This window comes from Stegodyphus dumicola, chromosome 1, assembly GCF_044657685.1.
Source record: "Stegodyphus dumicola isolate Sdum_Otavi_A_Nest chromosome 1, ASM4465768v1".
NCBI lineage: Eukaryota > Metazoa > Arthropoda > Arachnida > Araneae > Eresidae > Stegodyphus > Stegodyphus dumicola.
The window spans coordinates 197933702-197949731 of record NC_140768.1 but is presented as its reverse complement, the minus strand read 5'-3'; the positions used below and the strand labels follow the sequence as shown (position 1 = coordinate 197949731).

Sequence of the window (16030 nt, the reverse complement as noted above, 5' to 3'; positions counted from 1 at the left end):
AAAAACAAAGAAAAAACAACGTAAAGAGGCAACACTCGTCATCAAAGAAGGTGTTCGAAATTAAGACCCGGACAATAATGTAGGAACATCTTACCTGTGATCTTCCATTCGTGATGCAGATCTTCCATGCGCCGGAGGAATGAGGCCTGCATCACGGTTCGAGGTCGTAATTTCGAACACCTTCTTTAATGACGATTCTGTTTGTATTTGTTCGCTTTTGCTGTACTAAACATAATAAAAAACATTTTGCCTGACTGTTTGTGTCCTTCCTCTTTTGTGTTTTGTGCTGTTACTACCGCACCAGGAAAGCGTTTCCGACCATGCACTGCTATGTGATTTCCCATTGTCTAGGTGTACTCTCTTTCTCTCCTGAAAGTGTGTTACCGGTGTACTGATACACCCTGTATAGCTGGAACTTCGCTTCCAGTGGAATGATTTCAACTAGGGACCTTTCCGTTTAAAACAACGGTGAAAGTTTCCCGGAAACATTTCTTCCAGCGTCGCGAATCACTAGGTGAGTTATCCCATTATACTCACGTTAAGAAATTATTGAACCATACTTCCAAATGTATGAGAAAATGTACTGTAAAAATAGGCGCAGCATTGTAAAAATAAGTAATTATTATTATTATATTTCATTTAACGTTGGTTATGCCGTAACATGTATAAATACCAACTAAACACTATTGTATTCATACATGCTACATGAACCATATGATAATAATCTAAATTAAGCATTTTTTATTCTATTGGCAGGGCTTAATTTCTAAAATTAAAAACGTCGGTGGCATTTTAAGCAAACTGCACCGCGTAGCGATCAAAAGGGAAAATCCGCATTCGTGAGTGGCCACAATGCGCGTGACATTAAAGCAAAACTACCATTACTCTAATTTCGTGGAGCAATATAGTAAGTGACATTTACAGAAGGGATTTTCTTCGATTGGTTTTTCGCTGAATAATAACAGATGAAAGATAGATTTATATGCAACTTTCTGCAGATAGCAATACAGATTCTTATAATAACGAGATTTTAAAATTTTAAACGAACATCATTCGTATAAAAAGCAAACTTAAACATTTAAAAGATAATTCGATATTATTCACATCTGATCGTTGAACATATTGGCGACAAATAACAATCAAAAACATATCAGCAAATAAAATATTAACGAATAACAACTAATAATTTCAGCATAACATAATACATATCTTTTTCATATTATATAACAACATTGTGCATGAAATCAATATACTTATATCTAACTGAAGCATTTTCTTGAAATACTAATTACACGATATTTTGGACAAAATGGTAACGAATTACAGAAATTCGGCAACAAAAAATGATAACCTTTTCATGGTACATTTACTGAACTTAATGATCCTTGTGATGCGCAATGTCTTAATCATAACACACCAATAAGGAAATTCAATGTATTATTCATTAAAACTATTAGGTTTTCCCTCTCTCATAAATGAAGATAACATTTACAAAGTGGAAAACGTCCTTGATTTCCAGCAAACAAATAAGTGCTTCAAACTCACTTTATTAATAGACTCTAATAGGAACCATGAAAGATTTCAAATGATACTTAAAAGAGTATAACGAACGACGACCTTCAACAATGCTCTTTAAGTTGAAAATTTCACTAGACGAAGTCAACATGCGAGTGCGTAAATGTAAGGTGACACGCAGAACAAAATGTAATAGACAGCTGTTTGTAACAACAAGACTTTTAAAAGGTAACAAATTCAATGCCAGATATTACAACACGCAACTATTAAAGAAATTGAATTAAAATGTTCCCTAAGAAATGACCATAACTGGAATTACTTGGTTTAGCAAGGAAAATTTGCATAGCGTGAAATAAAAATAGCAAATAATAATAATAATAATAATAAAAAACTGAAATGTTTCAGATTTTAAATTACGTACAAAGAGGCCCCCCCTTTTTTAACATTTTGTGTGTTACCTTCATTTATTAAATACCATGTTTTCCGTACTTAAAAAATTCAGTTCAAGAGCAATATCGGAAAATAATTTTAAATTGAGGATATGTTTAGAATTTCTGATACACAGTCTCACGCGCTGGAGATAAATTGTTTTTTCTGTACAACGTTGCCATTGCTTGCTTTGGAATCTTTGAGTTTGCTAATAAAATTTTCGTTAAAGTTTTACAAAGTATGAAATCGATAATAAAACAAATTCCAAATTTGGATTTCCAGATGCCCTTATTCGCAGTAGGATTACGTCATTCAAAATTGGATGACTCTAGGTACCCTTGTTTTACCACAATGCGAGAAACATACATAATTTATTCAGATTCTTCATTATTCAGTTTCATCAAATATAGAGGGCGATAATATTTGGTGGCAACAGTTTGAAAAGTGAACCGAACATTCAGAGTGATTCGACGCAAAATCGCAAAACGAAAACAATAGTCCCTCAGGAACAAAGCCCCTTCGGACTAAAATTGAAAAGGTTGATATTTTAAAGATCGCCCAAAAGGGCTTTTTAAAGTTTAACATGGTATACAAGTAGAGATTGCCTAGTGAAATAACCGTACATTTTATAGGATATTATATGGACATGCATTTAGACTATTGTAAGAACGTTATATATCTTCAGTATAAAAAACTGAAAATACATAACATATATAAATAATATACATAAAATTTGCTCATTTTTCATCTCTCCTGCTTCAAAGTGGCGTAGTGTCTCTATAACGTAATTAAATAAATGAACTTTCAATCTGTTTCACTAACACATATTTGACACAGACCTCCTGAAATCACACCAGTCATTCTCGGAAATGCTGTACTTTTTTTTCCCCGTGGTTTCGGCAGTACATGTACTAAAATTGGAACGATACAGAGATGATAGCGAGTTGAACAGGTCGCATCTTACTGCATTCTGAAATAAAATTCTTGCATTCGTAATATAAATATTACCCATGTCTGATCGCATTTTATTCAACGATTTTCAGTCAAACTGAGCAATGACGTAAAAGCATTGACCTTACTTTAGATGACTTTTCTTTTAATCAATGATCAAGAACAGGATCTTCAAAAAGATGCATATACAAGCAAAATATGGTCTACGACGCATTTTCAAATAGATCCAAACACATGAGAAACTTTTGGAAAAACAAGTTACGACTGACAAATTTCGTACTAACCCAGAGATGAGAAATGCACTTGGCATTTTATGATTAGGAATACAAAATCCATCAGTTAATTTTCGAGAACATCATGAATGTGAACAATCTTATAAAGAACATTTGTGTAACAAATGGCAAGTAATAAACTATTAATGAACCTCTTTGGCTTTTACTTGAAATTAAAATCTTGCATTTTACACTAAATTAGTTAAATTACATTGATTTTACTTTGTTTCAGCATTTAATGTTACCAAAATAGCCGTGGACCAGTGTGATTGATTACAGCATCGCTCATTTTATTTTATACTAATAAATACGGAAAGTACGTAAATGAAAAATCTTTTGCCGTGAAGATTCGCTGTTGCTTAAATTTTCGGCTCAGACACAATCTGAACGAAATTAAAATAAGAACTTACTGCTCTTCGGGTAGTAAAGAATAAAATCTTTATATTTGATTATTTAATTATTATCCCACTGTTTAAGAGACTTGGGTAGAAATAAGTGGATAATGGTTAAAACCAGAAACCTAAATTATAGTTTCCGTTTCATTTCATAATCCTAAAAACTAGTTATTAGTCCCTTATCCCATTATCCGATCCTTAAGACTTATCCGATATTCACGCTCATTGCATAAAGTGACTGTTCCTAACTTTAATAACAGAGCGGCAATCGAATACCGTTCAGTTTCACGTAGGGACGAACTGTTTGCTTGTAGATAGGACGAGAGTGACAGGTATCTAAAAGCAAGGGCATTACACTCCAGGTTATCCTTGAGCAGCGGATCGGCAACGCGGTTTCCTTTCCACAAACGTGATTGGTGGAAAGCACTTTATCCACCTTCTGTTACTATGGTGTCTAGGCTTCCGCGTGAATTACTGCTTCCCGGCAGGAGGCGCTGAGATCATTGTTTGTTTTTCTCCTTTTCCGATCGAAGACATAACTGGTTACCTTGGGCTCAATTAAGTCGTTTTTTTTTTGCAAAAATTGGGTAAAGAGGATTCATTTTCTAGAAGGTAATAATCGAATGCTAAATTGATGTGACAAACTGAATTATGTTTTCAGTTAAAGTAATTTAGAGATGCAATGAGATGTTACAGCAATTACCTACACGCATTCATTTATATAGCACTTTAGAAGTTTTTGATGTTATTTTTATTTTGCAGATTTTAATTTTCAGCAGAGACCAAAAACATTTTTACCAATTCTCATAGCATTAAATCGTTTCACTGCTATTCATGATTGTATTTACCACAATATGTCTCAGAACCCTTATCAGTTTTTTTTTTTTCACTGGAGCACACCCCAATTCACACTGGCAATAGCAGCACCCTCTAAATTTGTTAGTCAGTCTAGGGGAGTGTTGGTTATAGTCAAGAAACTAGAAGTTCGTAACCGGGTAGTTTTCTAGCGACTAAATGGCCTGCTTATGGGAAGCACTCTTCCCCACGAGTAAAGACCGGTCCACACGAGTACGCTCGAAACGTAGCTGACGAACGCGCTTTTACGTTACCAGCGTAAAAGTGTCCAAACGAGTACGCTTGCGAAGAGTGCGTTTAACCAATAGAATTATTTAGCGCAAAAATCACGTGACGCTGTAATATAGCGTCAACAGAGCTGTATCTTATTACTTCGCTGTTCTTCTGTATGTTTGCGGCAAGTTGTATGAATCAGATGATTTTTTTTAATAGCTGAAACTTTACTATTATGCGCAATTATTAAGCAGAGGCAAAACCGCAAAAAATGGCAAGAATGGGTCCGAAAGATTTATTTAGAGCGACCTGTTCAAAGAGTTTTTTTTTTTTTTTTAAATTTTTTTTACTGCCTTGTTTGCGAAAGGAATATCTGGAATTATTAAATTCCTACTATTAGCTCACACTCTTCCTATATCTTGTTCAAATTTTCAGTACATAAAATGCTTTTTATTCATCCACTCAAGTTTAAATACAATTTTTTAAACTTGCAGTGAATGACACTTGATGTTAATACAGCTTTTTCACATATTAAATTTTTTAAAATTTTTAATTTAAAAAAATTATGTTTGTATTTTTATTTATTTATCTTTTTATTTTTAAACTTTTCTTTGTGGACCTCTGTAGGAATTGACTTAATTTTTTTTTGGGGGGAGGGGGGTATATTACTTGATTTTTAATTCCTTCAGGCTGAGTATCGACCAGTTTGACAGACTTGCAGATTCTATATCGTATGAAAATTAGGATTTATAAAATTGGTTTGGAATACAGTATATAAAGAGAATTAAATTACTTAATTCTCTTTATATACACCATCCACCATATAATAAAACCAACTTCATATTTTTTTAACTCGCTCTCCCTTTGTCTTTTGTTTTTCCTTTTTATTTATTTTTGAATTTAGAATGAGGTTTAAACTTTGGACAGTTTATGAGAAATTATGTGCAGGATAAAATATTCAATAAAGTAAAAATAAAGAGAGAATTTATAGAAGATATAGTATAAAGAGATGCAGATATATTTTTACATAAGAATTTCTATTTGCACTGCACATTTTTAAACTAAATTAAAAACAATAATAATAATGAATAAAATAAGAAATGAAAATAATAATTCATGATTAAATATAAGAAACACGTTTCAAAATGAGAAATTCTAACTGAATTATACCGTCACGGGTGAGGTTCGAACTTGCCACCTTTCCATTCCTCCGCCACCAAAGCAGCGCGCTGACCACTCAGCTATCCGTGATAGCAGTGTTTGTGAAAAATAATGTAACAAGTAGAAGTCGCTGCAAAGGTAATTTAATTAAACTTCAATAAATGATTGCTGTATGACACAAGTTGTAACTTTCCTCCAAAATTTCGTAACTGTATTTTATTGAATACTCTTTCACAGTCAACTGCTTTATTTTAGAAGTTATTATATTGCTGAAGTTAGTTTTTGGTGTATTTAATATTGGGATATTTATAGAGCTTTTTATTACACATGATATAGCCAATATTTATAATAATTACGGAGAATTTTGTAAGGCAGAAACTTTGATTTCGTAGAAACTGTAATTTATTTATGTTCCTATTACTTACAGTATTATAAATAGGTGAAGCATATGGATATACTGGTCGGATCATTGCTTTATAAGTATACAGTTTCCCCCTTTAATGAGAATTTTAAATGTATAATAATATGTACGGTTTGAGAAATCTGAAGAGGGCGTGAACAATGCTGATTATTTTATTGCTGTATACAGTTATATTTCTAAGCAAAAACTCATCTCTGTGTGGCTCTGACGCCATATTGAAACGGGTAAGCAAGAAGGTTTTCTGATTATGACACGTGATAAGAACTCGGTCGGCTATTGGCTATACGCGCGCGTCGCGGGCGAAAAAGCTGAACAGGAGTACTCAGTTTTACGTCTTCTGCGTCTTACGAATTTACGCCGGCGTCAAAAAAGTTACGTCAACTACGTCGGGAGCGTCCTCGTGTGGACGGGCCTTTAAATAAATCGATGGAGCTTTCCTTATACATCTTCCACGAAAGCCTCAAGACCTTAGGCAAGTTCCCTCTTGCTTTGCTATAATTAATAAATCTAAGCCATAGTTCACTAACGCTTTTCCAACACCAAATCACATATGCGACAGATGCACAGTATTTGAATAAAATTCTCTAGAAGCATTTTGGTTTTATTCTACTACTGGATATTTCTTACACACTTACTTGCGATATTTAAGGAGATTGTAATCCTTATGGGACTCAGTAACGCAACACATTTAAATAGCTAATCCTTATTGTACTTTGTGACCTGTAAGAAAAATGCACACTATTAAAATATAGGCAAATTATACACAGTATATTTATAAGAGACAAAAAAATATTCAGTTAATTTTATAAAATCTTTTTTGCTAAAAAGGACAACTAGAACTGAAAAGTATAAAAACAATTTTTACTGCTTCAGAGTTTTTACAGATGTACCACTTTTTTATTTTTTGATTTTGTAAAAGTAAGTTATTAACCACATCCCATATTGACAACCATATAACTTTTATAAAAGACCTCTCAAAATTTATGAAAAGGACAATAATTTTTTATAACCACTTTAAAAAAAAAAATTTTTTTTTTCATTTGTAATCAATGAAATTTCTGTATCTTTATAAAATGTTACCGCATTCTTCCGTGCGGGCTGTTGTGATGTAAATGGTTAGCATGCTCATCTTGCGATTAGAAAATCTATTCTCGGAATCCTGGTAAGAGCAAAGTTGATTTCTTAAAAGTTTCTCAATACGAAAAGCTGAGCTGAATCTCTATAGCTGAGTCTATAGATGAGCTATGCCTTACTTTGATCAGCATATTACTTAAAATTAGTATTGAATTTTATTTGTAAATGTTCAAGTGTTTATATTGTTTAGTTAATCTTTTATATTTACACCTTTCATTGTACTTTATTTATGTTAATATTGTCAACGGAACCATAGTATTTAAGCAATTTTTTGGCGTACGAACTAGGAATTTTTCTTTAACTTATATGTATATTAGGATATATATGCATGCTTATTTAAACTAATCACATTAAAAAAATAAAAACTGTGTTTATTGCCTTTAAAACGCTTAGTTTGTTACTAAAGTCAATATGTTTTTCTTATATATATATATACATATATTTCTGGCCAGCCCCATTTTTCGATTATACGGCCGGCTAGGAGGATCGGGGCTGTGCCCTTATAATGATACCGATAATGACACCAAGCTCAAACCATAAATTTACAATTTTTGATTTTTTCATTAAAAGAAAAAATTTCCTGGCTGGGGCGAATTTTTTCTTATCATGCTGACGGCTGTTGATATATATCTGTTTTACAAATAAAACGCTAACTTTCCTCACTAGTAAAATGATTTGTTTAAAAAAATCCGAATTACTTAGCCCCCATTTAATCAAATCTCCTATTTCTGTTTTTCAGCTTTTGAACTAGTAACAATAAATAAATGGCTGCATTCATTCAATTAAAAAATTTCATTCTTTTCTGCAAGAAGGCGATATTTTTAAGGAGGGGAAACTGAGATCCATCACTGCTACAATTTATTATTCAAAGGGCCATACTACACTAACTTCAAGTTCTGTTATGACAAACAATTCAAGATTTTGATTGACTTGCGTATACCTCAAAATTTATTCAGATTAGAATCCAAACCCAAAGCCGACCGCGCAGTCAAGAAAGAGCTCAATTTTGACAGAAAAAATCGAAGATTTCCAAATCTCAAAACATAATGGAATTCTGACCAATTACAAGCGGCAACAGCATAACTGGATGATTGATTGTTGATTGGAAGAAAATTCGCTAAATTATAAACATATTAAGCTACTTACAACGTTGTATTCCTGTATCCGCGGTCTTGAAATATTTTGAGGGGGGGGGAGTTTGGCTTATTGAAATTACGGCAGTGCACACACTACTGCTATCTATCTGCCTAAGGGAAGGGATGCCTTTGCAGATGACTTTAGAAGGAAAACTGGCTCGTATACACGTTACACATGAGGAAAACCAGGAAAACGCCCAAACAGTCAGCCTGTTCGTGGGAATCGAACCTCGGACTGAATTACCAGTGTTCAGCGACTTTACCACTCAGATTTTAACATTGCACCAAAGGATCTGTTAAGTTTCTGCTCTCGCTTATTTAACTTTATTATTAGGCACCGCTTTCTTCGCACTTACGGTACATACAATTCGACAATAATATCACTAAATTTTTAAAGGCTATATAGCAGCATATATTTAGAATCCCCAAACAGTGTTAAGGTATCCGACTATGTTCGGAGCACTTTTTTTCAAAAAAGCAGTATAAGTACACTATAAACAAATTTTCTCATTTATTATCTACAGAGATTAATTATGCAATATCAAAATGTAATATATTCTATTATTATCCTGCAAAAAATATTAAATTTACGTGAAATTTTAAGCAAATTTTAAAACAATTTGAAACATTCTATACGAAAAAATATTAAAGTTATATTAAAAAAAGTCATAGAATAATAAATTACATGCTTTTTCCTAGGGAATGACATAGGGATTTAAAAATATCTTAAATAGTAAAAAAATTTCAGAATTTTGAAATTTTTTTATGACATTTTCGATAAATTCACGATGTTATTATTTAAACAACAAGCCACAATTCCAAAAATATTCAACGTATAAATATTCTGGTATGTCATTCCCTAGATAATTATATATAGATTAAGCATACAATGTTTCATAAAAATAAAGTAATAATAATTTGATTTATCTTGCACCAAGTGAGCCGGTTTACAGAAAAAACAGATTTTGAGAAAAATACATTTAAAGTTTAAAATGCTTTATTTTTATTATTAAATTTTGACCCAGATACCTAAACCTCCCTATATCTATAGGTTATACCTTCCTTTTGTTCAACTTTACCTGTTTTTCTGTTTATATTCAGCCTATTTGTTTTTTGTGGCAATTTTTACTCTGGGTAGTGAGTGACATTTTGATTTACTCATTCGCTCCATGTCGAGCTTACTAAATCTTTCGACTGCATATTCACCATGTTGCATACCTATATAATTTAAAATATCTAGTAAGCCTAAAAGCCCTCTGTTAAAGTGTATAACAGCTATATATGCCTCCAATTTAAGAGTTTGTAATTCCACAATGGCAACCATCTGTATAAATTTCCAAAAAATGTCATTAAAATTTTGTTTGCATTTTGTGTCTTCCTTTTTTATAAGCACTTTTAAAAGAACTGCTGCTCACATAGTTTTATATACTTTCTGAAGAATATTAATTACATTCTTTGGGCCAGTCCTTTGAATTTGTTTGTATACACTATTCTAACTGATACAGGTAACTGATATTTACAAAAAATGTCTGGTCCATCTGGGCACTGACCATGTATAGGTAGATTTGCACTAGAGAAAGTGTGAAAAAAATGGAGCAATTACAGCACTTTCCATTCATTGTTCCTGATTCTAACTCCATTTTTGAAATTTGTCAATAAAGACATCATTAGTAAGCGAAATTGACTCCTCCATCAAGATAATTTTGCTTTCCCTTCAATTTTCTAACTCTGGAACGGGGCTTCTGAATATGACTTACGCGTTCATATTTGGTGACACTACTTAAATATAAATATATTTTACGTCACAAATCACTTTCAAAAACATCTCCTGCCGATGAGAAGCATTTTAATTTTAGTTCGCTCGATGGGAATTGCTTTATTAATATTATTCTCTATTTCCTTCGCAACACGTTTCTTACGCATTTTGCTTCGATTTTTTTATCACCCTTTATTATACTTTTAACTCGAATGTTATTAAAAATAATCAAAGACTAAGATAAATCTAACTGCAGTATGCAATGTGTCGAATCAAGTCAAACTCATATGCTAGCGAGGACATAACGCTTTCAACAGGTAATTAATAAAAATATTGCATTTTATTGGAAATAATTTCATTTTCCTGCACAGATTACATATAAGATTCTATTAATTCCCTCTCTTTAAAAGTCTTTACATTACATTTACAAGATAAATTATTTATGTCCATTTCTAGCTCTTTTCAACTCTTTGAATGCGCACTTTCGGTGATTTAAATGCCCATTTCCGGTTTTTGCGTCTTTATGAAATCCTTAATATCTCAGTTTCTAATTAACCTAGAAACAAAAGCAGACCAGTTTTGGAAAGCTAAATAATCAATCTATCCAATGAACGAATAAAAGAAAATTGCCATTTTTTTTTTTTGCGAAAATTGGCCTTTTCAACGTGTTCAGATACCTTAAGTGTTGGTATTCATTTTTATATTGTTTTTTCTTTCAGTTTTTCCTCAGTTCATCATATCAATGTTCAGTTTTCATAGTCAGCCGATTTACAAAACTTTTTTTTTTCTGTCTTTTTATTAACTTTTGGAGAGTTTAACTCAATTTCTTAAATATCACGTTCTTCTAATTTAAGCTATATGAAATCATCAGCAAGATCACAAAATATTTAAAAACAGCCTAACTTCAATATTCCTGATAAAGTATTAGGGGTTGTCACACTTTTTTTTATATTCGCTATATTATTTCTTTAAAACCTAGCCACCTAAAATATTTATCATACAAATGAAAAAGTATATAATGATTTTAATGAGTCCAGCTAATTTAATCTTATAAAAATATTTAATATTTCTGATTAGATGTTTCGTGATTTTAATGCATGCCTTTTTAAAACAATCACATTAAAAAGTAAGAACTGTGTTTATTGCCTTTAAAACGCTTAGTTTGTTACTCACTAACCTTACAGATTAAATCTGAAAATATCTTAGGCATTACTGAATGGGAACACACTGGGGAGTAGGAAATAAACGAGAAATATTTACTACATTTTGTAGAATGGTTACCGTCTGAAGCGTCAGAGATAAAAATGTTTTAATTCGAACAGTGTTGCCCCTTCTGTCTTCCAAATCGCTCAGTTGGTTAATTACAAAGTTACTAAATTTATTTAAAATACGAAATACATAAAAAACCAATTAAAAATTAAAAATTCGGGCCTCGAGGTTCACAAGCTTGGCTGGAGGATTACATGTATTAAAAATCTGCTGGCTCTAGGTACGTCGTTTTTCCAGACTGCGAAGAACACTAAAATGTAATGGAGAAAATACTGTAGGGTCATTAGATTATTTTGAAGCAGGAAACATGAAAAATAAGCAATGCCCTCATCAGGATTCGAACCTGGACCTCTCGAATACGCGCCGAGTGTGCTAACTGTTACACCACGAAGGAGAGAGAACATACCTTAAGGTGTGCAAAAGAATACCTTATAATATAACACCCTAAAATACGTTTTAGCTAGTACAGACTATAAGCACACACACGTATGCAAGATTAGGATGAATGGTTCGACGAATTTTTATCACCGTCTTAATTGCATGTAGAACTACAGACATAATGTTTATTAATTAAGTTATCATTTCTTTAAGATAGATTGAAACATTAGATTCTCTCACGTATTTTTATATCTGCCATAGATAGTGAGAAAGCACTGCTTGGGAATACATCGCCAGAATACTTTGATTACTTTATCTAACGGTGGTATTTACCAATTAAACGTTATGCATACTGAATGAAAATATGGTTTATAAATAGCCTTTGACATTACCCATGATTTCGTGGAAGCTTGGTAGTTTTGAAATGCTCACCTTGTCAACACGGAGCACTGCTATAATTCTGTATTACAACTGTCACTTGATACGCTTGCTGAACTAGTAATTCGAACCACTTTAAATGATATCTTATCGATTCATTTGGCCCAGTGTGGTCAACCTCGACCTGATGTAGGATAAAATTCTAGCAAAGATGACCAACGGACATATCTTCGCTCAGTGGTCCTAGCTGGTAAATCAAGTGCTTTTGCTAATCCTTCGGATATACGTTTTTCGGAGCGGTTCCTAAGAGCACACTAACAGTGAATCGTGTTCCTATTTTCACCCTCCTATGTAGGCATATCGCAACGGTTAGGACCACAAATACGAACTTAAAACTCTCATAGGCTACCTGGCAATAAACTTCGAAAATCTAAAAAAAAAAAAAAAAATCGTTTAGCACAGTCAGTCCTGACAGAGTGTCTTTAATAACCACAGGTCACAAATACCCATCTTCCGAAGTAACTTTATAAACTCAGCTGCAAACTTATTTAATTTTTAATTAAATTTTAACATTTTATACAGATTTTTGGCTAGGCTTGGCGATAATAGAATGCTCCACCAATTCAGTACAAATGCTGAGAGTCATATAACAGGCGGTACAACTCAGCTGGTGGTAAGTAAGTGGTAGCTATTATTTCATTTTCGTTCCCATTTTTTGCTCAATACCGTGTTAGTTTCTGCAGACGACGTAGTCTCAGTATTGTCTGGAGGGACTGAACATGGTAAATCAAAGCAGGATAAAATGTAGAGACTAGGGGGGAAAAAAAAAAAGGAACAAATGTACCTTTGTTTATTTACCAACACAAGTTCTTACGAGACACAATTCTTCAGCTTAAAGACAATATTTTCCCTCTCTCTTTTGCATCATATTTTCAAAGTATCCCCAAATTCAATCTCTAGCAAGATTGTACAGGAAAGAACATCTACGACTAAGCTTCGCTGTTGTATAATTACATCGAGTTTCCTTCTTGGAAAACCCATCCCAGCTTATTAGAGATACCACTCAAACAAAAGCAATTTACGCAATCCAACATTCCAAACATACACAAAAATATTTTAATTTAATACCTGCTGCTCCACGTGTCCTCCCATAGTGTTTCGGGCAGCAGAAAATTCATACCGGGTGACTGCTATACTCATAACAGCTGGGGACGAAGGACTCACCAATGAAAACACTACATCACGCACGAAGGCTGCATCTAATAGGGCCATTTCCAATTCACAGAATCCTAATGTAATTAGCTGAATTCTCTGCACTCATACGCATGCTTTGCTGTCTCCCCGTCCAATAAAATCAAGCTTTTCCCCGACTAGCATGGATACCATTAAGGGACGACAGGGGCCGACGAACTATGAATTGAAATACTTTACCCATCCTCGTAGAGGAGTTATAAGTTTTTACAGAAAGCACACGTATTTTGCCAACATGATTCATCGCGTAGAGAATTTCATCTGAGAGACACTATAAAGGACGGAGTGACGAGGGTGGCATCGAGTTGCGAGAGAGGATTAAATTTAATTTTTTTTTTCCAGCCCCCTTTTCCCAGTCGCCGAAGGGTATCTTTTTACGTGAGATGAATGAAATTGGAGCATAACCAATAAACTGTAGCTGAGCTTGCTGGATGAAATATATGCTAGTTTGAGTTTTAATGCTTACAAACATAAGTACCTTTCCCAAGGAATGAACATATCTTTCAAGATTAAACGTTATTAACTTTATGTTTTAATGTTATGAAATGTATTAGTTCTAGAAACAGTTTTTTCTCTTCCTGAAGAGGGAAACTTAAGTGAACCAGCCTGAAACCGATGAAGTTTTATATAAAATCAACGCGAGTTATTTTTTTTTTTTTTTTTCTAGAGGGGGGATACTTATTTTACACAAAAATTACAGTAATTTATTAAGAATTACGGTTTTAAAGAAACAGATGTATTTCTTTAATAATATATACCTTTATTTTTAGTCTAAAGGGGCTCTGTCCCTGAAGAACTATTGTTTTCGTTTTGCGATTTTGCGTTGGTTCACTATAAATGTCCGTCTCACTTTTCACACTGTTGCCACCAAATGTTAGAATACTGCATTATATTTGAAGAAATTCAATAATGAAAAATCTGCATAAATGTATGTGTATTTCTCGCATTGTGATAAAACAACGGTACATAGAGCCATTGAATTTTGAATGACGTAATCCTCCTACGAATATGGGCATGTGGAAGCCCAAATTTGAAATTTGGAATTTGTTTTATTATCGATTTCATATTTTGTGAAACTTTAACGAAATTTTGATTAACAAACTCGAGGATTTCAAAGCGAACAATGGCAACGTTGTACAGAAAATACATTTTTATCTCCAACGTGCGAGTCTCTGTATCGGAAATTCTAAAGGTATGCTCATTTTAAAACTATTTTGCGATATTGCTGTTGAACTGAATTTTATGGTTTAAGTGCGATGAACGTGATATTTAATAAATAAATGTAACACACAAAATGTTTAAAAAAAAGCCCCTTTGGACATAATTTAAAATCTGAAACCTTTGAGATTTTTTTTATTTAATTATAAACCCCCAACAAAATAATTTATGCTAATTTTGTTTGATATAATTTACAATATATTCAACTGATTATATTTATGAACGCTTGCGTCATTATTATACATTGGCTTCCAAAAGCTAAGCCAGCAGTATAACTTTTGAACTCGTAGCTGAATTTGAAGGTATAAAGGATGCAGATGGCAAAATGCAAATATCCTTTATTACATCGAATCATGATTGACTGTCCGAAAATATGTTACATAGGCTGTCGTAAGAGACGTCAGCATTCTGCAGTGTTTGAGGAAATTCATTTAAATGCAACACGAAGTGTTTATAATTTTCGTAGGATAATTCTTAATTATATTCATGTTTATATGGCTAAAAGAAGATGAATGGCAGATAGTGAGTGCTGGGTACTGCCGGACGCATTGAAGCTAAACAGTCAAAGATGTCGCTGTTTTCTTTGGCGATGATCATTCGGTAATTTCTCGAATGTGGAAACAATTCCAAACAAGTAAAAAAGATTCCGTATAACCAGTGTTTGGTTGACCGAGGATTACCACCCCTTCTGAACATCGGTATATTGCTACAGTATTAGTGGAATCGATCAGTGACCTCCACAACTGTTGCATCTATGGGTGCAGCGCCATTTAGCAATACAATATCTACCAGTACTGTGTACCGAAGGCCTCACATGAAAAGAGTATTCCAGAGTACTCATTGTTTGTACTCACTAATCGTCCGATCCAGAAGGGCAAGTTCTTCAACATCTCAATTGGACTGTCTCAACGGACGAGTTCAGATTCGTGTCGGAGTCAGACGATAAGCGTGTGAATGTCTGAAGAGAACGAAGCACACCGAATCAGGTTCAGAACATCACCCATTCAGAGGGGGCAGGCAGCATCATGGTATGAGATGGAGCATCGCACTCAGTTGCGCATCCTTTAAGAGGCCCGTCCACACGAGTACGTTCGAAACGTAGCTGACGAACGCGCTTTTACGTTACCAGCATAAAAGCGTCCAAACAAGTAAGCTTGCGAAGAGTGCGTTTAACCAATAGAATTATTTTGCGCAAAAATCACGTGACGCTGTAATAGATCTTAATGTATCTTATTACTTCGCCGTGCTTCTGTATGTTTGCGGCAAGTTGTCCGAATCAGATGATTTCTTTTATACTG

The 16030-nt window shown here is 33.4% G+C and overlaps 1 protein-coding gene and 1 long non-coding RNA gene across 2 annotated transcripts in view; one reads left to right on the top strand and one right to left on the bottom strand.

The window, feature by feature from the left end:
- LOC118201615 (uncharacterized) overlaps window positions 1-16030 on the bottom strand; it is a 212458-nt gene that overhangs the window by 76997 nt on the left and 119431 nt on the right. Inside the window, exon 2 of the long non-coding RNA XR_015043288.1 lies at window positions 6848-6932. This is a non-coding gene — a long non-coding RNA (uncharacterized LOC118201615). The remainder of the gene's footprint in view (window positions 1-6847; window positions 6933-16030) is intronic.
- LOC118199554 (dolichyl-diphosphooligosaccharide--protein glycosyltransferase subunit 4) overlaps window positions 6666-16030 on the top strand; it is a 137779-nt gene continuing 128414 nt past the window's right edge. Inside the window, exon 1 of the mRNA XM_085824602.1 lies at window positions 6666-6684. The gene's annotated coding sequence lies outside the window, so the exon portion shown is untranslated. The remainder of the gene's footprint in view (window positions 6685-16030) is intronic.